This window comes from Mustelus asterias, chromosome 29, assembly GCF_964213995.1.
Source record: "Mustelus asterias chromosome 29, sMusAst1.hap1.1, whole genome shotgun sequence".
Taxonomy (NCBI): domain Eukaryota; kingdom Metazoa; phylum Chordata; class Chondrichthyes; order Carcharhiniformes; family Triakidae; genus Mustelus; species Mustelus asterias.
Window position 1 is genome coordinate 11955874 of NC_135829.1, and position 26738 is coordinate 11982611.

Here is a 26738-nt window from a genome sequence, read left to right on the forward strand (position 1 = left end):
TCCACAATGGCAGCTTGACTGCTGCGGCCATTTTGTTTATTGGAAGGCTGGAAAATGTTGGCGAGAAGGTATCTCCATCTTGGGGCACCACCCTCCACCCACCCCCCACCCCCCCACACCCCCGTCTCTCTCTTATCTAAAGGGTGGCTTGCTGCTTCTTCTGAGTTGGATAGCCTCCTATTGGCTGCCCAGCTTCGAGAGCCCATCCCCAACTGGATGGTGGGGTCATCAACTGGCCAGTTCAGGAAAATTACAGGACAGTGAGTGCTCTCCACACAGTGCGAGCTACAAATCTTTGATCCTGACTAGGGTCCTGAAACCAGCATGGGAAATCCTGGCATTGAATATCTAGTCGGCAGGATAAAACTCACAGAGGCTGCAGTGTCTCTTGCGATTAAAAGCCACAGGCAATTTCGTGTTCCACTGCATTTGTGCACCAGTCATCACTATTTTCTGTGGATTAATGATTCTTTAGACCAGTTATACTGCTGACTTTTGTTCATCTTAATCTGCAACTACAGTTAAAGGGATTTGCCTCTTACTTGAAAACATCCACCACATGACATTCCTTTCAAAGATATCTCACTCTGCAGGAACTAAACGTTGATGGAGATATGTGGGGACGTAAGAGTATTTACAATGGAAGAAGCCTTATAGTACCTCTTTTTTATTTATTCATTCATGGGACATGGGCATCGCTGGCTGGCCAGCATTTATTGCCCATCCCTAGTTGTCCTTGGAGGGCAGTTGAGAGTCAACCACATTGCTGTGGCTCTGGAGTCACACGTAGGCCAGACCAGATAAAGATGGCAGATTTCCTTTTAGGGCTTTATTTTTATTCATACATGGGACATGGACGTCTCTGGCTGGCCAGTATTTACCAGGATGGCAGATTTCCTTCCCCAAAGGACATTAGTGAACCAGATGGGTTTTTCCGACAATGGTTTCATGGTCATCAGTAGATTCTTAATTCCAGATTTTTTTTCATTCAAATTCCACCATCTGCCATGGTGGGATTCGAACCCGGGTCCCCAGAACATTAGCTGAGTTTCTGGTTTAATAGTCCAGGATAATACCACTAGGCCATCGCCTCCCCAATTCCGAATATTGCCATTGTTATTTGGAGATGTCCATGGGACTGTACCGCAAATGTTTACCAATGAGGCAATCCCTGAACTTTGACCGCTTCCATGGCAAGACATCCAAACCTCTTTCAAGACTGCGGGAGGCCCATCTGAGGTGGTGCAAGTCACTGCTGCCTTGAAACCAAATTCCTGTGGCTCATTTGAACCAACAAGTCATTTACAGTGCCAAAGGAGCCAATATCTGAAATATTGTGCACAGTTTTGGTCCCCTTATTTGAGGAAAGATGTAGTGGAGGCAGTTCAGAGGAGGTTCACTAGATTGATTCCAGAGATGAGGGGTTTGTCGTATGAAGAGAGATTGAACAGTTTAGGCCGATACTCTCTAGAATTTAGAAGAATGAGGGGAGATCAAATTGAGGTTTACAAGATGATAAAAGGTATGGATAAAGTAGATGTGGAGCGGATGCTTCCTCATGTGGGGCATTCTAGGGCGAGAGGTCACAGTCTTAGGATAAGGGGTAGCAAATTTAAAACAGAGTTGAGGAGAAACTACTTCTCCCAAAGGGTTGTGAATCTGTGGAATTCGCTACCCCAAAATGCGGTGGATGCTGGGACAGTGAGTAAATTTAAGGAGGAGTTAGACAGATTTTTAATTGGTAATGGGGTTGAAGGGTTATGGGGAGAAGGCAGGAAAATGGGGATGAGGAGCATGTCACGGGTGAGGTGCCTGAAGATTAGAGAGTGGCAAATGTTGTGCCTTTGTTTAAAAAGGGCTGCAGGGAAAAGCCTCGGAACTACAGGCCAGTGAGCCTCACATCTGTGGTGGGTAAATTGTTGAAAGGTATTTTGAGAGACAGGATCTACAGGCATTTAGAGACGCAAGGACTGATTAGGGACAGTCAGCATGGCTTTGTGAGTGGAAAATCATGTCTCACAAATTTAATTGAGTTTTTTGAAGGGGTAACCAAGAAGGTAGATGAGGGCAGTGCAGTTGAAGTTGTCTACATGGACTTTAGCAAGGCCTTTGACAAGGTACCACATGGTAGGTTGTTGCATAAAGTTAAATCTCACGGGATCCAGGGTGAGATATCTAAATGGTTACAAAATTGGCTTCTTGACAGAAGCCAGAGGGTGGTTGTAGAGAGTTGTTTTTCAAATTGGAGGCCTGTGACCAGCGGTGTGCCTCAGGGATCAGTGCTGGGCCCACTGTTATTTGTCATTTATATTAATGATTTGGATGAGAATATAGGGGGTATGGTTAGTAAGTTTGCAGATGGCACCAAGATTGGTGAGGAAGGTTATCTCCAATTGCAGCGGGATCTTGATCAATTGGGCCAGTGGGCTGACGAATGGCAGATGGAGTTTAATTTAGACAAATGCGAGGTGATGCATTTTGGTAGATTGAACCAGGGCAGGACTTACTCAGTTAATGGTAGGGCATTGGGGAGAGTTACAGAACAAAGAGATTTAGGGGTACATGTTCATAGCTCCTTGAAAGTGGAGTCACAGGTGGACAGAGTGGTGAAGAAGGCATTCGGCATGTTTGGTTTCATTGGTCAGAACATTGAATACAGGAGTTGGGACGTCTTGTTGAAGTTGTACAAGCCATTGGTAAGGCCACACTTGGCCACACTGTGTGCAGTTCTGGTTACCCTATTATAGAAAGGATATTATTAAACTAGAAAGAGTGCAGGAAAGATTTACTAGGACGCTACCGGGACTTGATGGATTGAGTTATAAGCAGAGGCTGAATAGGCTGGGATTTTTTTCTCTGGAGTGTAGGAGGCTGAGGGGTGACCTTATAGAGGTCTATAAAATAATGAGGGGCATAGACAAGGTAGATAGTCAATATATTTTCCCAAAGGTAGGGGAGTCTAAAACTAGAGGGCATAGGTTTAAGTTGAGAGGGGAGAGATACAAAATTGTCCAGAGGGGCAATTTTTTCACACAGAGGGTGGTGAGTGTCTGGAACAAGCTGCCAGAGGTAGTAGTAGAGGCAGGTACAATTTTATCTTTTAAAAAGCATTTCGATAGTTACATGGGTACGATGGGTACAGAGGGATATCCATTCTCCCTGTGTCTACGTGGGTTGTTTCCTCTGGGTGCTCCGGTATCCTCCCACACTCCAAAGATGTGCGGGTTAGATGGATTGGCCATGCTAAATTGACACTTAGGCGGATTTACAGATGTACTATAGAAAGCATTCTTTCTGGTTGTATCACAGCTTAGCATGGCTCCTGCTCTGCCCAAGACCACAAGAAACTACAAAGGGCATGAATGTAGCACAATCCATCACTCCCACCAGCCTCCCATCCATTGACACTGTCTATACTTCCCGCTGCCTCTGAAAAGCAGCCAGCATAATTAAGGACCCCACGCACCCCGGACATTCTCTCTTCCACCTTCTTCCATTGGGAAAAAGATACAAAAGTCTGAGATCACGTACCAACCGACTCAAGAACAGTTTCTTCCCTGCTGCCATCAGACTTTTGAATGGATCTACCTCGCACTAAGCTGATCTTTCTCTACACTCTAGCTATGCCTGTAACACGACATTCTGCATGCTCTCCTTTCCTTCTTTATGATTGGTATGCTTTGTCTGTATAGCCCGCAAGGAACAATACTTTTCACTGTATACCAATACATGTGACAATAATAAATCAAATCAAAAAATTCAAATCAAATCAAATCAATGAGGTAAGTAGCTGGGATTATGGGGAAAGGGCCTGGGTGGGATTGTGGTCGGTGCAGGCTCGATGGGTCGAATGGCCTCCTTCTGCACTGTAGGGATTCTATGATTTGATTCGAAATATTTGGGGTTAAGGGGATAGAGCCTGGGTGGGATTGTTGTCGGTGCAGGCTCGATGGGCCGAATGCCCTCCTTCTGCACTCTCGGGATTCTATCAGTATGTTTTTGGACCATCTTGGAAGAAACATCCTCCCAGCATTCCTACGGGCTACCTCTGAGAACCAGACCTTGGTTCATGGTAATGCTAAAACACGGAGAAACTGAGAACAATGAGCTCTTCATGCTTATGAAGCAGACAATAAGCCACTGGAGCCTCATAAATTTAGAAGAATCTGGAGAGTCGAGCTTTGAAATTGGAAATTGTGGCCAAAAATAGCTCAACGTGAAGCTAGATTGTCAAAACTGTGCGAGTGCTGACTGATCTCATCGTAATGTGAGGCAAGGATGTTATTTTTCATTGAAGCAAAATACTGTAGATGGTGGACCATTATTCTCCCGTTAACACATTCTGATACCTTACCTTTGCTCACCAGCTAGCACCTTCTCTTGTCATTAATACTTCCCGTGTCATGACCTGCATGTCACTTCTCCTCGCTCCCACCATTCACTACCCTTCAACCTTGCCCCACCCCCTTTTAAATAGTATACAACCCCAACACATTTCTGACACATTTTGTGGTCATCCAGACTCGAAACGTTAGCTCTATTCTTTTGTGGCACAGCGGTGAGCACTGCCGCCTCACAGTGTCAGAGACCCAGGTTCGATTCCCGGCTTGGGTCACTGTCTGTGCAGAGTCTGCACGTTCTCCCCCTGTCTGTGTGGGTTTAAGAACATAAGAACTAGGAGCAGGAGTAGGCCATCTGGCCCCTCGAGCCTTCTCTGCCATTCAGTAAGATTCCTCCGGGTGCTCTGGTTTCCTCCCACAGTCTGAAAGACGTGCTGGTTAGGGTGCATTGGCCGTGCTAAATTCTCCCTCAGTGTACCCGAACAGGCGCCGGAGTGCGGCGACTAGGGGATTTTCACAGTAACTTCATTGCAGCGTTAATGTAAGCCTACTTGTGACAATAATAAATAAACTTTAACTCCACAGATGCTGTCAGGCCTGCTGAGATTTTCCAGCATTTTCTGTTTTTGTTTCAGATGCCCAAGCATCCACTGCATTATGCCTTCCACCCAACACATTTCTCCCTCCCTCTGTGGCTCTGAAGAAAAGTCATACAAACTCGAAAGGTTGGGCTCCTCAAAGTGCCATGTGCTGTATTGAAAGACACACGGCACATTACGGAATGCAATAGAATAGAATCCTTACGATGCAGAAGGAGGCCATTTGGCCCATCAAGTCTGCATCGACCACAATCCCATTCAGGCCCCATTCCCATACCCCACATAAACCTGCTAATCCCCCCTGACACTGAAGGTCAATTTAGCATGGCCAATCAACCTAACCCGCACATCTTTGGCCTTTAGGAGGAAACCGGAGCACCCGGAGGAAACCCACGCAGACACGGGGAGAACGTGCAGACTCCGCACAGACGGTGACCCGAGGCCGGAATTGAACAAGCGTCCCTGGCGCTGTGAGGCAGCAGTGCTAACCATCAGTGCTATCTTTGAACGGCTCAATATTCTTACTTTCAACTGTTACGGCTGAAGTATATTTTTGAGGGAAAATGACTCATGTAAGTAAAGACTGGGGTTGGAATTTTCACCACTGTAGTTGGGGGAGGCACCCTTCTGAGAGAACAACGAACTTGTGAGCCTAGTCAAAAAGAAAAAGGAAGCATTTGTCAAAGCTAGGAGGCTGGGAACACACAAAGCAAGTATGGAATACAAGGAAAGTAGAAAGAAACTTAAGCAAGGACGAAGGAGGACTAAAAGGGGTCACGAAAAAGCATTGGCCAGCAGGATTAAGGAAAATCCCATACATATGTAAAGAGCAAGAGGATAGCCAGGGAGAGGGTTGGCCCACTCAAGGACAAGGGAGGGAATCTATGCATGGAGCCAGAGGAAATGGGCGAGGTATTAATTGAGTACTTTGTGTCAGTATTCACTAAAGAGAAGGACTTGCTGGATGATGAGTCTGAGAAAGGATGTGTAGATAGTTTGAGCCATGTTGAGTTCAAAAAGGAGGAGGTATTGAGGTTCTTGAGAAACATTAAGGTAGACAAGTCCCCAGGGCCTGATGGGATATACCCCAGAATACTGAGAGAGGCAAGGGAGGAAATTTCTGGGGCCTTGAGAGAAATCTTTGCATCCTCACTGGCTACACGGGAGGTCCCAGAGGATTGGAGAATAGCCAATGTTGTTCCTTTGTTTAAGAAGGGTAGCAAGAATAATCCAGGTAATTACAGGCCGGTGAGCTTTACATCAATGGTAGGGAAATTATTGGAGAGGATTCTTCGAGACAGGATTTATTCCCATTTGGAAATAAGTGGATGTATTAGTGAGAGGCAACATGGTTTTGTGAAGGGGAGGTCGTGTCTCACGAACTTGATCGACTTTTTCGAGGAAGTGACGAAGATGATTGATGAGGGTAGGGAAGTGGATGTTGTCTACATGGACTTCAGTAAGGCCTTTGACAAGGTCCCTCATGGCAGACTGGTGCAGAAGGTGAAGTCGCATGGGATCAGAGGTGAGCTGGCAAGGTGGATACAAAACTGGCTCAGTCAAAGAAGACAGAGGGTAGCAGTGGAAGCGTGTGTTTCTGAATGGAGGGCTGTGACAAGTGGCGTTCCTCAGGGATCAGTGCTGGGACCTATGCTGTTTGGAATATATATAAATGATTTGGAGGAAAATGTAACTGGTTTGATTAGTAAGTTTGCGGACGACACAAAGGTTGATTTGTGGATAGTGATGAGGACCATCAGAGGATGCAGCAGGATATAGATCAGTTGGCGACTTGGGCGGAGAGATGGCAGATGGAGTTTAATCCGGACAAATGTAAGGTAATGCATTTTGTAAAGTCTAATACAGATAAGAAATATACAGTAAATGGCAGAACCCTTAAGAGTATTGATAGGCAAAGGGATCTGGGTGTACTGGTACACAGGTCATTGAAAGTGGCAATGCAGGTGGAGAAGGTAGTCAAGGCGGCATACGGCATGCTTGCCTTCATCGGCCGGGGCATTGAGTTTAAAAATTGGCAAGTCATGTTGCAGCTTTATAGAACCTTAGTTAGGCCGCATTTGGAATATAGTGTTCAATTCTGCTCGCCACACTACCAGAAGGATGTGGAGGCTTTGGAGAGGAACAGAAAAGATTTACCAGGATGTTGCCTGGTATGGAGGGCATTGGCTATGAGGAGAGGTTGGAGAAAATTGGTTTGTTCTCACTGGAGCGACGGAGGTTGAGGAGCGACCTGATGGAAGTCTACAAGATTATGAGAGGCATGGACAGAGTGGATAGTCAGAAGCTTTTTCCCAGGGTGGTAGAGTCAATTACTAGGGGGCACAGGTTTAAGGTGCGAGGGGCAAGGTTTAAAGGAGATGTACGAGGTAAGTTTTTTTACACAGAGGGTGGTGGGTGCCTGGAACTCGTTGCCGGGGGAGGTAGGGGAAGCGGATACGGTAGTGACTTATAAGGGGCGTCTTGACAAATACATGAATAGGATGGGAATAGAGGGATATGGTCCCCGGAAGGGTAGGGGGTTTTAGTTAAGTTGGGCAGCATGGTCGGTGCAGGCCTGGAAGGCTGAAGGGCGTGTTCCTGTGCTGTAATTTTCTTTGTTCTTTGAAGCTAAGAGCTGAACTCAGAGCTATTTCTCTGGCAGGTGGAAGTTGCTGTCTGCTTTTGTCCCACTCCGTCCTTCCTTTTATACCTGTGATGACATATCAATATCTCCCACAATACAATTGGTCCCAGGTTGCCAATCCTTTTGACTAAACGAGTAACTAAATCGAATTAACTGAGGGACAAGTTAAAAGGGGCAGACCCCAAAAAGAAGGGAACCACCCGAAACTGAAGACAAAAGTAGAAAGGAAACTTAAAACATCAAACTACAATGTGATTAAAGGGGTCGATAATACACTCCAGCCCCTGCGGTGCCAAATGGGCACGGAAGGCTTCAACAGTGCCCTTGGACACCACGTGCTCCTTTTCCACAGGGACATCCGGCCCTAGTGGGGACTAAAAAAATCAACCCAGAAGCTTTCTGGGTGCCCAGCTTGTGGCTTCACGCAAGTGATAATAGACGCCGCCTCTGAGAGTGCAGAGCATCTACAGCACCAAAAGGTCACCAGCAATGATGTATTTCTCCAGGGTGCGTCATCTGCATCCCATGCAGTTTTGCAGTCGGCCGTGTAGCCAACTACAGACACGACTCCTCCAGTTGGGGAAGCGTTGAGTGGTGGAACTCAGCACAGGGAAGTTCACAACACACAAGGGGCAAACGCAGCAACAGAATCCATTAAACACACCAAGCACAGCCCGTTTTAACAGCAGAAATTCATGGCTGCCGAGCCTGTCACCGTACAGGAAATTAAGGGGAGGGATTTTACGGCCGCGCTCGGGCTGAGACCGGAAATTCCCGCCCGAGGTCAATGGAGATTTCCGTTGTCAGACCCTCGCCCGCGCCGATTCCGCGGCAGGTGAGGTGGTAGAGTCCCAGCCTAAGTGTCAGTTGCCCAGATGCTCAATACAGTCCCTGCACAAGCAGCATGCATTAATCGGGAATGGCAAACACCGGTTTGGCAAATGCATTCAAAGGGAATCCCAATTGCAGAGTTCTTTGCAAGAACTGGGCAATGAGACTCTCATGCGCCTGTCTTCACCCTTACCCTGGCTGATCTACTGTTGCTTTCATCAGTGACATTTGCTGAGGACTGAAAGATACTGGTGATGAATCCTAAATGCCACAGTGGTCTATTGGCATCAGCCAAATCCAAAGATTCCATCGATTCCTTGCAGTGCAGAGGAAGGCCATTTGGCCCATCGAGTCTGCACAGACCTCTACTTAGTCTCATTCCCCCACCCTATTCCTGTAACACTGCGCATGGATCACAGCCAATCCTAACGGGCACACCTTTGGACACTAAGGGACAATTTAGCATGGCCAATCCACCTAAGTTGCACATCTTTGGACACCGAGGGGCAATTTAACATGGCCAATCCACCTAACATGCATATCTTTGGACACTAAGGGGCGATTTAGCATGGCCAACCCACCTAACCTGCACATCTTGGGACACTGAGGGGAAATTTAGCATGGTCAATCCACCTAACCTGCACATCTTTGGACACTAAAGGGCAATTTGTCATGGCCAATCCACCTAACTTGCACACCTCTGGAGTGTGGGAGGAAACCAGAGCACCCGGAGGAAACCCACGCAGGCACAGGGGAGAGAACATGCAAACTCCACACGTGTAGTCACCCAAGCCAGGAATCGAACCCGGGTCCCTGGCGCTGTGAGGCAGCAGTGCTAACCACTGTGCCATCGTGCCGGGCTACATGCAGTTTAATGAGAAAGTGGATTCAAATCAAAGTGGGGCCACTTTGTAGTGTAGCTGGAAATGTGGCCCATAAAAATCAGAGTTTGGAAAAGTCCAACTTAACATAAAGAAACATTTAGCACATGGTTTGACAATTTGCAATTCCCTAGCTTGTGATTCTTGGCAGAGATGGGCAAAGAGTGCCTAAATCTTGGGAGAAAAAAGGAAAAATTAACTGATTATTCAGCTGCATTTAGCAGCTGCTCTAACCAGGTTCATCTTCCCAAAAAAAAAACAAGAATAGCAGAATAGTTAAATAAAAAGGCCAATTAAACTTGTTACAACGATACTCATAGCTGATGGGGCAATTCAACAGGTGAGTATTTAACTCGCGGTCAAACTTGGTGCTAATGCAAATAATTAAGGTGCAAAGCAATTCAGCTATTTCCTTAGAAACATAGAAACTAGAAGGAGTAGGCCATTCGGCCCTTCGAGCCTGCTCCCCCATTCATTTTGATCAATGGCTGATCATCGAATTCAATATCCTGATCCCCCCCCCCCTTCCCCGCATATCCCCTGATCCCTTTAGCCATATAGATGAGCTATATCTCATTTCTTCTTGAAATCAGACAACGTTTAAGCCTCAAATACATTCTGTGGAAGTGAATTCCACACATTCACCATCCTCTGGGTGAAGAAATTTCTCCTCACCTCAGTTCTAAAAGGTTTGCCCCTTATCCTCAAACTATGACCCCTAGTTCTGGTCTCCCCCCACCATCAGGAACATTCTTTCTGGATCTACCCTGTCTAACCCTGTTACAATTTAATAAGTTTCTGTGAGATCCCCTCTCATTCTCCTAAAGTCCAATGAATATAATCCTAATCGACTTAGTCTCTCCTCATATGACAGACCTGACATCCCAGGAATCAGCCTGGTAAACCTTCACTGTACTCCCTCTATAGCAAGGACATCCTTCCTCAGATAAGGACACCAAAACTGCACACAATACTCTAGGTATGGCCTCACCAATGTGCTATACAATTGCAGCAAAACATCCCATTCCCTATTCTTAAATCCTCTCACTATGAAGGCCAACATACCATTTGCCTTCTTTACTGCCTGCTATACCTGCACACTTACTTTCAGCGACTGATGCATGAAGTCTCCAAATTTTCATTGAGTATACAGCTCATTCAACTTACATCCATTCAAGTAATAATCTGTCTGCCTATTTTTGCCACCAAAGTGGATAACCTCACATTTATCCACATTATACTGCATCTGCCATGCAGATGCCCACACACTCAGCCTGTCCAAATCACGCTGAAGCATCTCTGCATCCTCCTCACAGCTCACCCTCCCACCCAACTTTGTATCATCTGCAAATTTGGAGATAATACATTCAGTTCCCTCTTCCAAATCATGAATATATATTGTGAACAGTTGGGGTCCTAGCACAGATCCCTGCAGAACTCCACTAGTCACTGACTGCCAATCAGAACAAGATCCTTAATAGAAACAACTGCTTCCTGATGTCTGAAAGTACAATGTGGCTGAAAGAACTGGTGCCAATGGTGTGAAAAACTGACAGAATAAAACCATAGAATCCCTACAGTGCAGAAGGAGGCCACTCGCCCATCCAGTCCACACTGATCCCCTAAGCATCCTACCCAGGCCCTAGCCCAGTAACCGCACGTATTTACCCTGCTATTCCCCCTAACCCACACATCTTGGGACACTAAGAGGCAATTTACCATGGCCAATCCACCTAACCCGCACATCTTTGGACACTAAGGGGCAGCTTAGCATGGTCAATGCACCTAACCTGCACATCTTTGGACACTAAGGGACAATTTAGCATGGCCAATCCACCTAACCAGCATATCATTGGACTCTGAGAGGAAACCGGAGCACCCGGAGAAAACCCACGCAGACATGGGGAGAACATGCAAACTCCACACAGACAGTCACCCAAGGCTGGAATCGAACCCGGGTCCCTGGCGCTGTGAGGCAGCAGTGCTAACCGCTGTGCCACCCTGCCGCCAAAAATAACTGATTAACCCTGGAGGTTGTTATGGATCAAATGGCAGGCTCCATTCACAACTTCCCTCTTCAACCTCAGCCTTCTCAGCAATGACTTAGTCGAGTGAGTGGTCCCTCCTTCATCTCAGTGGGTCGCAAGATTGAAATCGGGTTTGCTCACTAACCGTGACCCCATGAATAAGATTAAATACATTTAATACACACTGAATATTTCAATGAGTTATAGAAAATGCTGCATCATTTATATATTAATGGAATTGTCATCAACTTCAAATGGTAAAAACAAAAGGAATATTGACACTTTGGACACAGAGGGAGCGCACGGCTCTCACAGTCAGTGTTGTGAGCAATCAGCACCCACCTCACTTCACTCGCCCTTGCTTTAGTGTGAATCATTTCAGTCACACCGGTAGGAAAAAAACTACACTGACAGGAATCAGCGGAATCTGGCAACCCTGCCCATGGTCAACAGTCAATACAATGTCTCATGGGGCTGTACTCAGAACCCAGATGGACCGCATGTGGCCCCCAGGCCGCATTTTGCCCACCACTGATCCTCAAGCATTGCTTCTCCATCACCCCTTCGTTAGTGTAATGTGGCAAAACCATAGTCTTGGAGTCTTAGTTGCTGAGATTCATCTCAATGGCCTCTATGCACCCCTCCGCCTCCTCCACCTCCAGTTCCACCAGGCGATTGCCCCTACGTGCATGCCTTCCATCATTGCTTCTGCCATAGTCATTGCTGCACACAAGCATCCACCTCCCTCTCGCTGCCAGACCCGGAGTTAAATACTCTCTCCAATTCCTCTATCCTTTCATTTACAGTGGCGTAGCGGTATTGTTGCTGGACTAGTAATCCAGAGACTCAAGGTAATGCTCGTGGGACCCGAATTCAAATCCCACCACTGCAGTTGGTGAAATTCGAATTTGATACAAATCTGGAATTAAAAGTCCACAAAGCCATTGCCGATTGTCGTAAAAACCCACCTGGTTCACTAATGTCTCTTTAAGGAAGGAAATCTGCTGTCCTTACCCGGTCTGGCCTACATGTGACTCCAGAGCCACAGCACTGGTGGCACGGTAGCACAGTGGTTAGCACCTTTGCCTCATAGCAACAGGGATCCAGGTTCGATTCCCGGCTTGGGTCACTGTCTGTGTGGAGTTTGCATGTTCTCCCCATGTCTGCGTGGATTTCCTCCGGGTGCTCCGGTTTCCTCCCGCAGTCCAAGTATGTGAGGGTTAGGTGCATTGGCCATGCTAAATTGCCTCTTGGTGTCCCGGGATGCGTAGGTTAGAGGGATTAGCGGGGTAAAAATGTGGGGTTACGGGGATAGGGCCTGGGTGGGATTGTTATTGGTGCAGACTCGATGGGCCGAATGGCCTCTTTCTGCACTGTAGGGATTCTATGATTCTAGCAATGTGGTTGACTAATGAAAAACCGCCCTCAGGGATGGGTCATAAATGTTGGCCCAGCTGACGACGCCACGAACAAATAAAAAAAATCTCAAATTGCTGCTTTGGGATCTTTACAGCCAAACTGCCAACAGAACTAACAACCTTTCTCCAAACATTCAAAGGCCTACAAAATTCAAACAGGACCAACTGATGAACAAAGGACCAGAAGACGACACTAAATTTGCACAATTAGATTGCCAGCACTGAAGTGAATGCCACAAATTGGACGGTCTTAGATTAGACAGTGATGGCCCTGTAATCTGTGCATCGGTGGGGAGGGAGGGGGGGTGCGTTCTGGGTGCACACAAGTGCGATAGATAGCCCTGGGGTTACCACGGACACTGAATTCAGGGGTCTGTGCGAATTTCCATCCTGCTCCCCTGTCAGATCCTCTCAAAATCGTAATTAATAATTGACTCAAACAAAATGCTTTCAAACCATGACAAAGAGATTTCATTGGCACAATATAACGGTCATGTCAGGTTATAAATTGGGATCAAAAATCAAATAAAAATAATTGTGAGGAAATCGTTATAGCGATATTTCGTAGCAACGATGGAACTGGTCTGTTGACTCGATCAGTTCGCATGGAATAAAAAAAGCACAACATTCTCTTTACATCCTTCCCCCAGCCTCCCCCTTGTTGAATCTGATCATCTTGCTTGGAAAAGACGACTTGGTACCCGTGCCATTTTTAATAATTGGTCGAAAAATGAGTGCCAGGCCGGGGTTCACTGGTCACTCTTTCCAAATTATTCTCCACTCCCCCCCCCCCCCCCCCCCCCCCCCGCCCCCCTCCCTCCACCGGCAGCAAGACGGGCCCCGGAGCTTCCCAGTCGGGAATGAGGACAGGGAATGCGAGAGGGATGAGATTGGCACAGTGTGTCATCCCTCCCTTCAGATCTGAGGTGGACTAACAAACGATAGCGCCTTAATTTACCCAAACCTGTGGGGGAAAAAAAAACCCCCACCACCCCATGCAAGCACTAAAAAAGAAATAGAAAAATCAATTGTTTTAGTGAATACACTGTGAGGATTAGCAGTTTTGGATTCCAGCAAAGCAGAAAGGCTGGGTGGGGGAGCATTTTACTTGGAACAGTCGGGTAGGTGGGTTTAGTTCTGTTCAGCAACACTGCCTCTTGTCATTTCTTTTCTGATTAAAAGCTGCCACTGCCATGAGACGTGGCAACAGTCGGTACTTACTGTGGCCACCCGATGCTGTTTTCGCACCCCCCCCCCCCACCCTGCCCAGGATGCCGGCTGTGTCACCGTGAGGGGGACGAGAGGGAGCAGAGCCGACAGGGGATGAATCTCAAAGCTCCGTGTTCTCTCAGCTTTTGTATTTAGCTGTACTCTGGGCTGCTCTGCTAGCTTCGGGCATGCTCTGTGCTACGTAAGTCACATGACTGCCAGCCGAGTGACCTACCAAACCCTAACCATATAAAGAGAGTCGAAGATAACAATGAGAGGATGGGATTTGTTTTTTTTTTATCCACGGTGTTCTACACGCATCTCTCTCAAAATTATCTGTGTTCTACCCTTGCTCTGTATCCAACGTGGGGGGGGTTGTCTGGTCACTTGAACTGCCCCATTAAAAAGACAGCTTCTTTTAAAATGATTTCAAAGAATCCATAGAATAGAATCCCCACAGTACAGAGGGAGGCCATTCGGCCCATGGGGTCTGTACCGACCACAATCCCACCCAGGCCCTATTCCCGTTAACCCCACACATTTACCCGAGCTAATCCCCCTGACACTAAGGGTCAATTTAAGCATGGCCAATCCACCTAACCTGCACATCTTTGGACTGTGGGAGGAAACCGGAGCACCCGGAGGAAACCCACGCAGACACGGGGAGCAAAAACATTACCTTCACTCACTTTCAGTGGTGGAGGTAATAATGATCGGCCACTCATTTGAAATCATAGAATCATCATCGAATCTGATGCACTATCAATAAGGCGAAAGACTACCGATATGCCAATATAAGTGTAGGCTTTTATTCACAACAGAATCAGGAGCAGATCCCAACAATTAACCGACCTGGACTGAACAAGGGGGAGGAGACAGCCACCTTTATACTAGGTGCTGAGGGGAGGCACCAAACTGGAAGGGGATGTGTCCAGGTATGACAAACACACACAACGGTGGTCCATATAGGACAAAGGCACAACTGAGGTCCACCACAGAATCCCTACAGTTCAGAAGAGGCTGTTCGACTCATCGAATCTGCACCCACTCCCTGACAGAGTGTCTTATCCAGGCCCTATCTCCATAACCCCACGCATTTACTCCACTAATCCCCTAACCTACACATCTTTAAACACTGACGGGCAATTAATTTAGCATGGCCAAACCACCTAACCGACACATCTTTGGACACTAAGGGGCAAATTAATATGGCCAATCCATCTAGCCTACACATTTTTCAACACTAAGGGGCAATTTAACATGGTCAATCCGCCTAGTCTACAGATCTTTGGACACTAAGGGGTAATTTAGCATGGCCAATCCACATAACCTGCACATCTTTGGACACTGAGGGGCAATTTAGCATGGTGAGACATAATTACTAGAATCAACTTGCTGAATCCCTGTCCCTCACTTTACTGGCTTTGGTTAAGATAAACTCGAAGCACAAAGTTTGTCGTTCAATGCAGTTGATGTTGCTTTTTAAACAGTGGCACAATGTGGGCGGCACGGTGGCACAGGGGTTAGCACTACTGCCCCACAGTGCCAGAGACCCAGGTTCAATTCTGGCCTTGAGTGACTAACTGGGTGGAGTTTGCACATTTTCCTCTTGTCTGCATGGGTTTCTTCCGGGTGCTCCGGTTTCCTCCCACAGTCCAAAGATGTGCGGGTTAATTGGATTGGCCGTGCTGAATTGTCCCTTTGTGTTCCAAGATGTGTAGTTTAGATTGGATGAGCCGTGGTAAAATATGTGGGATTACAGGAATATGGTGGGGGAGAGGGCCTGGGTAAAATACTCTGTCAGGGAGTCGGTGCAGTTTCGATGGGTCGAATGGCCTCTTCTGCACTGTAGGGATTCGATGATGATTCTATGATTTCAAATGGGTGGCTGATCATTATTACCTCCATCACTGAAAGTGAGCGAAGGTAATGTTTTCACTCATTATCGTCCAAAAAGAATATATCTCAATAACTAATGGACTGAGTTCAATGAAACCTGATACCAAGATAGGGTATGGCCCAGGTAAGAATTGATTAGTGTTTGTTGAAATGCAAATCCGGATTCTTTAAGGATCCATTAACATTGGGAGATAGGGCAAGTTCAATTTTTTTTGTAATGTCGTGGGTTGTTTTATTTAGAATGGTGTTGACCATAATAGAATGTCTGGTTTGTAATAGCCAACATAGTAGAATTTGCCACAGCTATCAAAATGTGAACAGAGTTTTCAGAGCAGGTTGTTAGATGCCAATTGGCCTGGAGACTCTTCTTTGAGATGGAGGCTCTTAATAAAAAAGATTTACTTTCTCCCCTTTGGGTTGACAGAGCATCAACCTTGAGCTTAAGCCTCAAGGAAGAGTGGAGTAGAGTTGAGTTCACACAACAAGGCGGAGGAGACATACTCTCTACTGAGCAACCTCCAGTTACTATGTTTGTGCCCTCTTCACATGTTGACCAGTAAGATTGATTAAAATTGTTATCTTTTTAAATTAGTTTACAGGATGTGGGTGTCGCTGACTAGGCCAGCATTTATTGCCCATCTCTAATTGCCTAAGGACAGTTGAGAGTCAACCACGTTGCTGTGGCTCTGGAGTCACATGTAGGCCAGACCAGGTAAGGATGGCAGATTTCCTTCCCTAAAGGATATTAGCGAACAAAGTTGTAACCAAGCATCATGACAAGAGGAATAAGGTCTATGGAACATATAATATGCTAGGTTTTAAAAACGATTTACTTGTCTTTTAGTGAACCAGATGGGTTTTTACGACAATGTCGATCTTTAAACTTTCGTAATTCCAGATTTTTTATTGAATTCAAATTTCACCATCTGCCGTGGTGGGATTCTAACCCAAATCCCCAGATCTTGTCCTGGGTCTGCGGATTACTCATCCAGTGACAATGCCACTATGCCACTACCTTCCCTTGCAATAAGGACAATTCTATTGCTCAATGGGTGCACACTAATTTTGCTGAATGCAGAATTTCCTGAGTAATTAATGAAGGATTATTTTTGAAAGCATGTCCCGTGGGATCATCACTGAAGGCGGCTTGCTGTGTGAGTGGCACCACAAGTTAATGGCAGACCATGCTGGCAGCATTGTTGATAACAAAAACTATTAGCCCAACAAATAGGTCTTATCACTGGGAAAACACCTACATTAGGTGAAGTATGTACCATGAATTGTGAAATCGCGGAGACTCTAATCTTGCTGTTCACAATTTATGGTATCGCATAGAAACTTATAAAATTCTAACAGGATTAGACAGGGTAGATTCAGAAAGAATGTCCCCAATGGTGGGAGAGTCTAGAACTAGGGGCCATACTTTGAGGATAAGGGGTAAACCTTTTAGGACTGAGGTGAGGAGAAATTTCTTCACCCAGAGGGTGGTGAATGTGTGGAGTTCACTGCCACAGAAAGTAGTTGAGGCCAAAACATTGTGTGATTTCAAAAAGAAATTAGATATAGCTCTTGGGGCTAAAGGGATCAAGGGATATGGGGAGAAGACGGGATCAGGATATTGAATTCGATAATCAGCCATGATCAAAATGAATGGCGGAGCAGGTTTGAAGGGCTGAATGGCCTATTTCTGCTTCTAGTTTCTGTGTCTGAAAGCTTTTGGACTAAATTCAACTAGACCATAAGACCATAAGATACAAGAGCAGAATTAGGCCATTCGGCCCACCATGTTTGCTCCGCCATTCAATCAAGGCTATAATTTTCTTCACCCCATTCTCCCACCCTTTGGCCGTAACCTTTGATCCCCTTGTCAATCAAGAACCTATCTATCTCTGTCTCAAATGCACTCAATGACCCGGCCTCCACAGCCTTCTGTGGCAATGAGTTCCACAGATTCACCACCTTCTGGCTGAAGAAATTCCTCCTCATCTGGGTTCTAAAGGGTCGTCCCTTTACTCTGAGGCTGTGCCCTCAGATCCTAGTCTCACCTACTAATGGAAACATCATCTCCACATCCACTCTATCCAGGCCTTTCAGTATTCTGTAAGTTTCAAAAGCCAGTGTTGTGAACTCTTGCTAAGTTTAGTCTCTTCCAAATTTTGAAAATTAAGTTATTTTGCAGGAATGCCTTCATTATCTCTAGAGGGCGAATTCAGCACATACTTTAGTGAAATACTTCCTCTCGGCATGTCCAACCCCAATCTAATATGCAAAACACTACAGAACCTTCTAACACCTACCTAATGTGAACAAATGTGTTGCTCACTGGATGAAGAGATAAGAATGTCAAGGTCTGCCCTCGTAGTTAATCTTTCAATTCCTTCTCCACCGTTTTTACAACATTTTTAAATTGACCTTTTTCCCGTTGACAGTGAGTCCAGGATAGACTCTGTAATGAGCCGTCCTGTGCTTGTCTCTATCTGTCTGTGGGCACTAAGAGTGTGGTGCCCACAGGTCGCTTTCTCCCACGTTCACTTCTGCTACTTGCCTTGGCACAGGTCGAGATTGGAGGTCAACTTGGCCGCTGTAGCGCAAATCTTCCTGCCTAGGTGTGGTGCTGTGGCCCCCTTTTAAGGGCTCGATCCTTTGAGGGTCACGTGATCGGGTTAAACCTTATGGAGAGGGAAGCCGAGCCAATCGGGAGCAAGGTGCGCGTCCCGGAATGTGGAGGGACCTCAGTTGGAGCCAGGGAGGAGAAAAATGTAGACCTGTGTACTAGTTCTGTCAGACCCCTATCCTGTGTATATAATGGCAAGAATGTTATCAATGTTAAGACTGGCAGGATTTTCCCATCCCGCTGCAGTAAACAAAGGTTTGGTTTGGTGCCAAATTCTCCGATCTCGCTGCAGCAGGAATGTAGTGTGAACGGCCAGTAAGATTGCTGCGATTATATTAATTAATAAACCATTCCTTGTTGTAGCCACAATGTAGCCTTTAAATTTACTACAATAAAGAAAAGTAAGTTTATTTATTAGTCACAAGTAGGCTTACATTCATAATGCAATGAAATTTACTGTGAAAATCCCCTAGTCACCACACTCCGGCGCCTGTTCGGGTTCACTGACGGAGAATTTAGCATGGCCAATGCACCTAACCTGCACACCTTTGGACTGTGGGAGGAAACCGGAGCACCCAGAAGAAACCCACGCAGACACGGGGAGAATGTGCAGACTCCGCACGGACAGTGACCCAAGCCGTGAATTAAACCCGGGTCCCTGGCGCTGTGAAGCAGCAGTGCTAACCACTGTGCCACCGTGCCACCCCAATAGATAGTACACTGGAATTTTTGATTTGATTTATCATTGTCACATATATTGGGATGCAGTGAAAAGTGTTGTTTCTTGCGCACTATACAGACAAAACATACCATTCATAGAGTACATAGGGAGAAGGTAAGTTGAGGGCAATGAATAGAATGTTGCTGCTACAGATAGAGAAAGATCAGCTTAATATATGGTAGGTCCATTCAGAAGTCTGATGGCAGCAGTGATCTCAGACTTTTGTATCTTTTTCCCGACGGAAGAAGGTGGAAGAGAGTATGCCCGAGGTGTGTGGGGATCTTGATTATGCTGGTTGCTTTTCAGAGGCAGCGGGAAGTGTAGACAGAGTCGATGGATGGGAGGCTGGTTTGTGTGATGGACTGGGCTACGTTCACAACCCTTTGTAGTTTCTTGCAGACTTGGTCAGAGCAGGAGCTACCCCAAGCTGTGATGGTTTCGAGATTTAAAGTTTTTTTATTAGTGTCACAAGTAGACTTACAGTAACACTGCAATGAAGTTACTGTGAAAATCCCCTAGTTGCCACACTCCGGCACCTGTTCGGGTACACTGAGGGAGAATTTAGCGTGGCAAATGCACCTAACCAGCATGTCTTTTGGATTGTGGAAACCCACGCAGAGACGGGGAGAAGTGCAGACTCTGCTTAGACAGTGACCAAGGCCGGGAATTGAATCTGGGTCCCTGGCGCTGTGGGGCAGCAGTGCTAACCACTGTGCCACCATTCTATGGTGCAAGTATAAAAATTGGTGAGAGTCGTAGCGGACATGCCGAATGTCCTTAGCCTCCTGAGAAAGTAGAGGCATTGGTGGGCTTTCTTAACTATCGCGTCAGCGTGGGGGGAATCACAGAAAGGGAAAAGTAGCAGAGTGGACAATAAGCAGCTATCATCCATTTTACACTTCCATTAAACCTCAAACTCTTGGTCTCCATCTCCAGAACCGAGTGCCAAATGCTCTCGTGGTGGGACTCGAACCCATAACCCAGAGGCAAAAGAATGCTGTCTTACTGAGCGCATCTGACTGTCGAATAAAGAAAAGGAAGGCAATCGAAGCAACATGTAGCCACACGGAAAGCTCACTGGTCGGAAGGGAGTCCGCACGCAACATGTCAAGCACGCTGATCGTTGCCAGAATTTCAGGGCAGATGCTACTAGGTCTCTGCATCTCTGAGCAAGGGAAAGGAAGTATCAGCTGGAGTTCGCACTGCTAATTGTTTACCAGCGAATCCTGCTGGAAGGTGCATGTGTGTGGAAGTCAGGTGAGCACTCAGCTGTGCTGTAGCCAATAGTTAATCCACCTGCCAATTCTCACTGTCCGCATCTGAATACTGTCCAAGTGCTGGATAATGGCCAGCAAGGCTCAGTGGCTTTGAGAAGCCGAGACAAAGGCAGAAAATTAGAGGGAAGGAAAATAAAATGAAAGACAAATTTCTAAAGTTTTAGTCGTGCTTCATTGCACAATTAGAAGCAGAGAACCGGCCTCACTGCTGATAGAAATATCAAACAGGAGAAAGCAGTCCAACATCAGTGGATTTTCAGGACGAAAGCGGTAATGGCACTGGACTAGTAATCCAGAGGCCCCAGGCTAATACTTTGGGGGCCGTGGGTTCAACTCCTGCCGCGGCAACTGGGGGGGGAATTTAAATTCAATTAATAAAATCTGGAATATAAAGCTAGTCTCAATGATGGCCGCCATGAATTCATTGACGATTGTCGTAAAAATCTCCCGGTTCATTAATGTCCTTTCAGAAAGAAAAGATAGAAACATAGAAGCTAGAAGTAGGAGTAGGCCATTCGGCCCTTCGAACCTGCTCCACCATTCATGGCTGATCATCAAATTCACTATCCTGATCCTGCCTCCCCCGCTCCCCCCCCCCTTCCCCACTCGCATATAGCACTGCTGCCTCACAGTGTTAGGGACCCAGGTTCGAATCCCGGCCTCGGGTCGCTGTCTGTGCGGAGTCTGCACATTCTCCCCGTGTCTGCGTGGGTTTCCTCCGGGTGCTCCGGTTTCCTCGCACAGTCCAAAAGACATGCTGGTTCGGGTGCATTGGCCGTGCTAAATTCTCCCTCAGTGTCCCCGAACAGGCGCCGGAGTGTGGCGACTAGGGGATTTTCACAGTAACTTCATTGCAGTGTTAATGTAAGCCTAATAAATAAATAAACTTAAACTTTGTTTTCCTTACTAATCATTTGTTTGTGGGATGTGGGCATTGCTGGCAAGACCAGCATTTATTGCCCACCACTATTTATCAAGTTGGCCTTGCCAGCAACACACACATCCCATGAACAAATAAATAAAATAAAAAGGTAGTATACTGAATCATTGCATGACTCACTGAGAATGTGGTAGCAATAATGTATTGTCATTGCAATGACATACTGTTACATTTGTATTTACAATCCCAAAATAATACACTTCGGTGTCATCTTTCTAAATTAAAGTGATAATATATTGTTTCCATTCTAATAACCATGTGCACATTAATAAAAAACCTGGCCGGCTATGTAAGCTTCCAGTATCTATAAATGTAGATACCACTTTTCTAATTGACTAATTATTTACACTCAACTTAAATATAAAACCTCGATACGTGGGTGCCTCTTGTAAAGTCTAAAAGATGGGCGACACGGTGGCACAGTGGTTAGCACTGCTGCCTCACAGCACCAGGGACCCGGGTTCAATTCCGGCCTTGGGTGACCGTCTGTGTGGAGTTTGCGCCTTCTCCCGGTGTCTGTGTGGGTTTCCTCCGAGTGCACCGGTTTCCTCCCACAGTCCAAAGATGTGCGGGTTAGGTGGATTGGCCATGCCAAACTGCACATTAGTGTCCCAAGACATATAGATCAGAAGAATTAACAATGGCAAATGTGTGTGGGTAGGGTCTGGGGAGAGAGCCTGGGTAAGATGCTCTGTCGGAGAGTCGGCGCAGACTCGAATGGCCTCCTTCTGCACTGTAGTGATTCTATGAAAAGCCTGATTGGCCAGATAAGTGATTCCCAATCTTTTCAGTAACACGGCACACATTTGAGACAAACTATAGGGCAGCACAGTGGCACAATGGTTAGCACTGCTGCCTAATAGTGCCAGGGACACAGGTTCGATTCCGGCCCTGGTTGACTGTCTGTGTGGAGTTTGTACATTCCCCCCATGTTTGCGTGGGTTTCCTCTGGGTGCTCCGGTTTCCTTCTAGACTCCAAAAACATGCGGTTTAGGTGGATTGGCCATGCTAAATTGCCCCTTAGTGTCGTGTCAGGTGGACTAGCAGGGTGGAGTTACGGGGATAGGGCCCAGGTGGGATTGTTGTCGGTGCAGCCTCAATGGACCAAATGGCCTCCTTCGCACTGTAGGGATTCTATGATTCAATTCCACGACGCACCCACTTTTTTTCAGCTGAATCGATTGGTCATAAACACCCCACAATGAAGTAGCGAACTGACAGTGGCCAGTCACATACAAGGGATGGGGCCACCCGTTGTCTCGTCTCCATGGAGATAGAACATTGGTGCCGCTGGGCACTGCCTGAAACATTCACATCCTCCAACACTGATGCACCGTGGCAGCAGTATGTACCATCCGCAAGATGCATTGCAGGAACTTGCCAAGCTTCCTTCGAATGAACCTGGCCAAAGCTGCAACCTCTTCCACCCAGAAGGACAAAGGTGGCAGACATAGGAACATGAATGACCACCTTGAAGCTCCCCACCAAGTAACATGCCATCCTGACTTGGAATTATATCACTGTCCCTTCTGCATTTTGCAGATGGTACACACTGCTGCCATGGTGCATCGGTGGTGGAGGGTGCGAATGTTTAAGGCAGTGCCCAGCGACACCAGCGTTCTATCTCCATGGAGATGGGACACTGGGTGGCCCCATCCTTTGTATGTGATTGGCCACCGTCAGTTCACTACTTCATTGTGGGGCGTTTATTACCAATCAATTCAGCTGAAAAATAGAGCATTGAAGGAGCATCCCACCCAGGCACTTCCCTTCACCCTGTCCCAGTAAGCCAATGCATTTACCATGGCTAATCTACCTAACCTACACATCTTTGGACACTAAGAGACAATTTAGCATGGCCAATCCACCTAACCTGCACATCTTTGGACACTAAGGGACAATTTAGCATGGCCAATCCACCTAACCTACACATCTTTGGACACTAAGGGACAATTTAGCATGGCCAATCCACCTAACCTACACATCTTGGGACACTAAGGGACAATATAGCATGGCCAATCCACCTAACCTACACATCTTGGGACACTAAGAGACAATTTAGCATGGCTAATCGATCTAACCTGCACATCGTTTGACACTAAGGGGCAATTTAGCATGGCCAATCCATCTACCCTATACGTCTTTCGGAACGTGGGAGGAAACTGGAGCACCCGGAGGAAACCCAAGCAGACACAAGGAGAACGTGCAAACTCCACACAGACAGTGGCCCAAGCCAGAAATCTGATCTGGTCCCCAACAACATCAAGAAAAGAGGAACAATGACTGGATGTTAACGAGACGCTGATGTCGAGATGGATGTGTGGAGTGACGAGAAAGGATGAAATCCGGGACCGACATATCGGGGGAGGTCTGTTAAGTTTGTGGGAGTGTTGAAGGAAGTAGCCGAGAAGTGACTGAAGTGGTATGGTCACCTATTGCAATGAGAGAAAGAGAAAGAAAGAGAGGAGATGTGGTGAAGTGAGCGATGGAGATGGGAACCACCGGGAAGAAGGAGATGAAGACCTAAGACCAAATATAGAGGTCCTGCAGCAACAAAACTTAAACACAGCAGAAAAGGAGGAGGAACGGCGGGTGGACTGACAGGAGGAAGTGGGGAAGGGTGGTCAACCAGCATTACGATGACCCCAAGTAAAATGGGAGTAACCAAAAAAGACCCAAGTGTGGCATCGATATGACCGTGACAATCTGGCCAAATTGGGAGGGGCATGTTGCCCTCAGTAACCTGCTTATACTCTCTACACAGCAACAAAGCTGCACATTGGGTAGGGAAATAAGCGTTAGCCTACCATTTAAAATGCATGTCTTGTGGGCGTAGGGAATCTATGAAAGAATAGTTATATTAACAGCAGGAGATAATGGAGCAGTAACCTCTTGGGCTTCATAGCACTGAAGACTTCTATAATTTGGAGTGTTGAGATCAGAGAATAGAATCATAGAATCCCTACAGTGCAGAAGGAGGCCATTCAGCCCATCGAGTCTGCACGGACAACAATCTCACCCAGATCCTATCCCTGTAAACCCACATAGTTACCCTGCAAATCCCCCTGACAATTGGGACAATTTAGCATGGCCAATCTACCTAACCTGAACATCTTTGGACACTAGGTTAATTTAGCATGACCAATCCACCTAACCGGCACATCTTTGGAGTCTGGGGGAACCGGAGGAATCCCACGCAGACAAGGGGAAAACATGCAAACTCCACATGGACAGTCACCCAAGCCGGGAATCGAACCTGGGTCCCTGGCACTGCTAACCATTGTGCAATCATGCTGCCCGTATTCTTTTTACTGTCCTTTTAATCCGCATATGAGGCACCCACTTTTTTAAAAATTGCAAAGTCCATCCACCTTTAAAAACATTGTGAGTACTAGTGAGGCTGGAGAGAGGGTCATAAGTTCTTTTTGCACATCCTTCCCATGTCCCACAAGTGAATTTTCAAAAATGGCTCCAGACCATTCCAAGCCAATTGAGGACTATTTTTTTAAGTGTAGTTGGTCTCTGTTGTAATGTAGGAAACACAGCAAGATCCCACAAACAGCAATGCGATCATGGCCAGACAAATCTGTCTGCATGGGTTCCCCCTGGTGTTCCGGTTTCCTCCCACAGTCTAAAGATGTGCAGGCTAGGTGGATCGGCCATGCTAAATTGCCCCTTAGTGTCCAGAGATGTGCTGGTTAGGTGGATTGGCCGTGCTAAATTGCCCTTTAGTGTCCAGTGATGTGCTGGTTAGATGGATTGGCCATGCTAAATTGCCTCTTAGTGACCAAAGATGTGCAGGTTAGGTGGATTAGCCATGCTAAATTGCTCCTTAGTGTCCAAAGATGTGTAGGTTAGGTGGATTAGCCACGGTAAATGTGTGGGGTTACTGGGTTAGGGTGAAGGGGAGGGTGGGATGCTCTTTCGAAGAGTCGGTGCAGACTCGATGAGCCGAATGGCCTGTTTCTGCACTGTCGGGATTATGGGAATATGAGGAAGAAGGATTGGAATTTATATAGTACCCATCATGGGGAGACAATGGCCTAGTGGTATTATTGCTTGACTATTAATCCAGAAATTCACCTAATGTTCTGGGAACCCGAGTTCAAATCCCGCCACGGCAATTCTTAGAATTGAATTCAATCAAAAATGTCAGGAATTAAGAATTTATTGATGACCATGAAACCATTGTTGATTGTCAGAAAAAAAATCATCTGGTTCACTAATGTCGTTTAGAGAAGGAAATCTGCCGTCCTTACCCGGTCTGGCTTACACATGACTCCAGAGCCACAGGAATGTGGTTGACTCTCAACTGCCCTCTGAAATGGTCTGGCAAGCCACTCAGTTCACCACCTTCTCAATGGCAACGAAGGATGGCCAATAAATGCTGGCCAGACAGCGACACCCATATCCCACGAATGAATTAAAAAAACTTGCTTCAGACCATCCCAAACCAATTGAGTACTATTTATTTTTCCCTGCACTGTAACGTAGGAAACACAGCAAGATCCCACAAACAGCAAAGCAATCGTGGCCAGATATATCTGCTTTTGGTGAGAATGGGTGAGGGCTGGGGAGAACACCCTTCATCAAACAGAACAAAGGGACCTTGCACTTCCAACTGAGAGGACAGATAGGCCTTCAGTTTAACAACATCTGAAAAGAGGACATTTAAGTGCCAGCCTAGATATTTTGGTACTCAAAATCGTGGAGTGGGACTGTGACTCAACCATCTTACTCAGAGGCGAGAGTGCTCCCAGCTGAGTCGCAGCTGACAGCTTACAGCGAACAATCCTTCACCATGACATCTACGCTATATGTCTTTTGACGGATGACCCTTAAAATCACACCCTTAGCACAAGTTCCCTTAGGGCTTAAATAAATAAGATTTAAAGTGCTCTGTACTTACCGTAACATATTGCCGTGCCATAGGATGCTTGTTTGTTCTTTCACCAGAAGAGGGAGGTCTTCGCACAATTCAGTGAAATAACTTCTAATAATTCTTATTCATTGTGACATCCTATCTATCCAGCTTATTGTAACATTGCGATGGATGAACTTCCCTTTTTTTCATTCTTCGACAGAATGTGAGCATTGCCATCTGGACCAACACTTATTTCCCATCCCTAATTGCCCTTGAAAAGGCAGTGGTGAGCCGCTTTAGAATCCCTACAGTGCAGAAGGAGGCCATTTGGCCCATCGAATCTGCATCGACTCTCTGAAAGAACAGCTTACCCAAGCTCTCTCCCCAGATCCTACCACGCTAACCCCACATATTTGCCATTGTTAATTCTTCTAACCTACACATCTTCGGACACTTAGGGGTAATTTAGCATGG

General features: G+C 46.4%; 1 protein-coding gene across 1 annotated transcript in view; it reads right to left on the reverse strand.

The window, feature by feature from the left end:
- parp6b (poly (ADP-ribose) polymerase family, member 6b) overlaps positions 1-14086 on the reverse strand; it is a 111869-nt gene extending 97783 nt beyond the window's left edge. Inside the window, exon 1 of the mRNA XM_078200007.1 lies at positions 13962-14086. The gene's annotated coding sequence lies outside the window, so the exon portion shown is untranslated. The remainder of the gene's footprint in view (positions 1-13961) is intronic.
- Positions 14087-26738: the final 12652 nt, after the last annotated feature.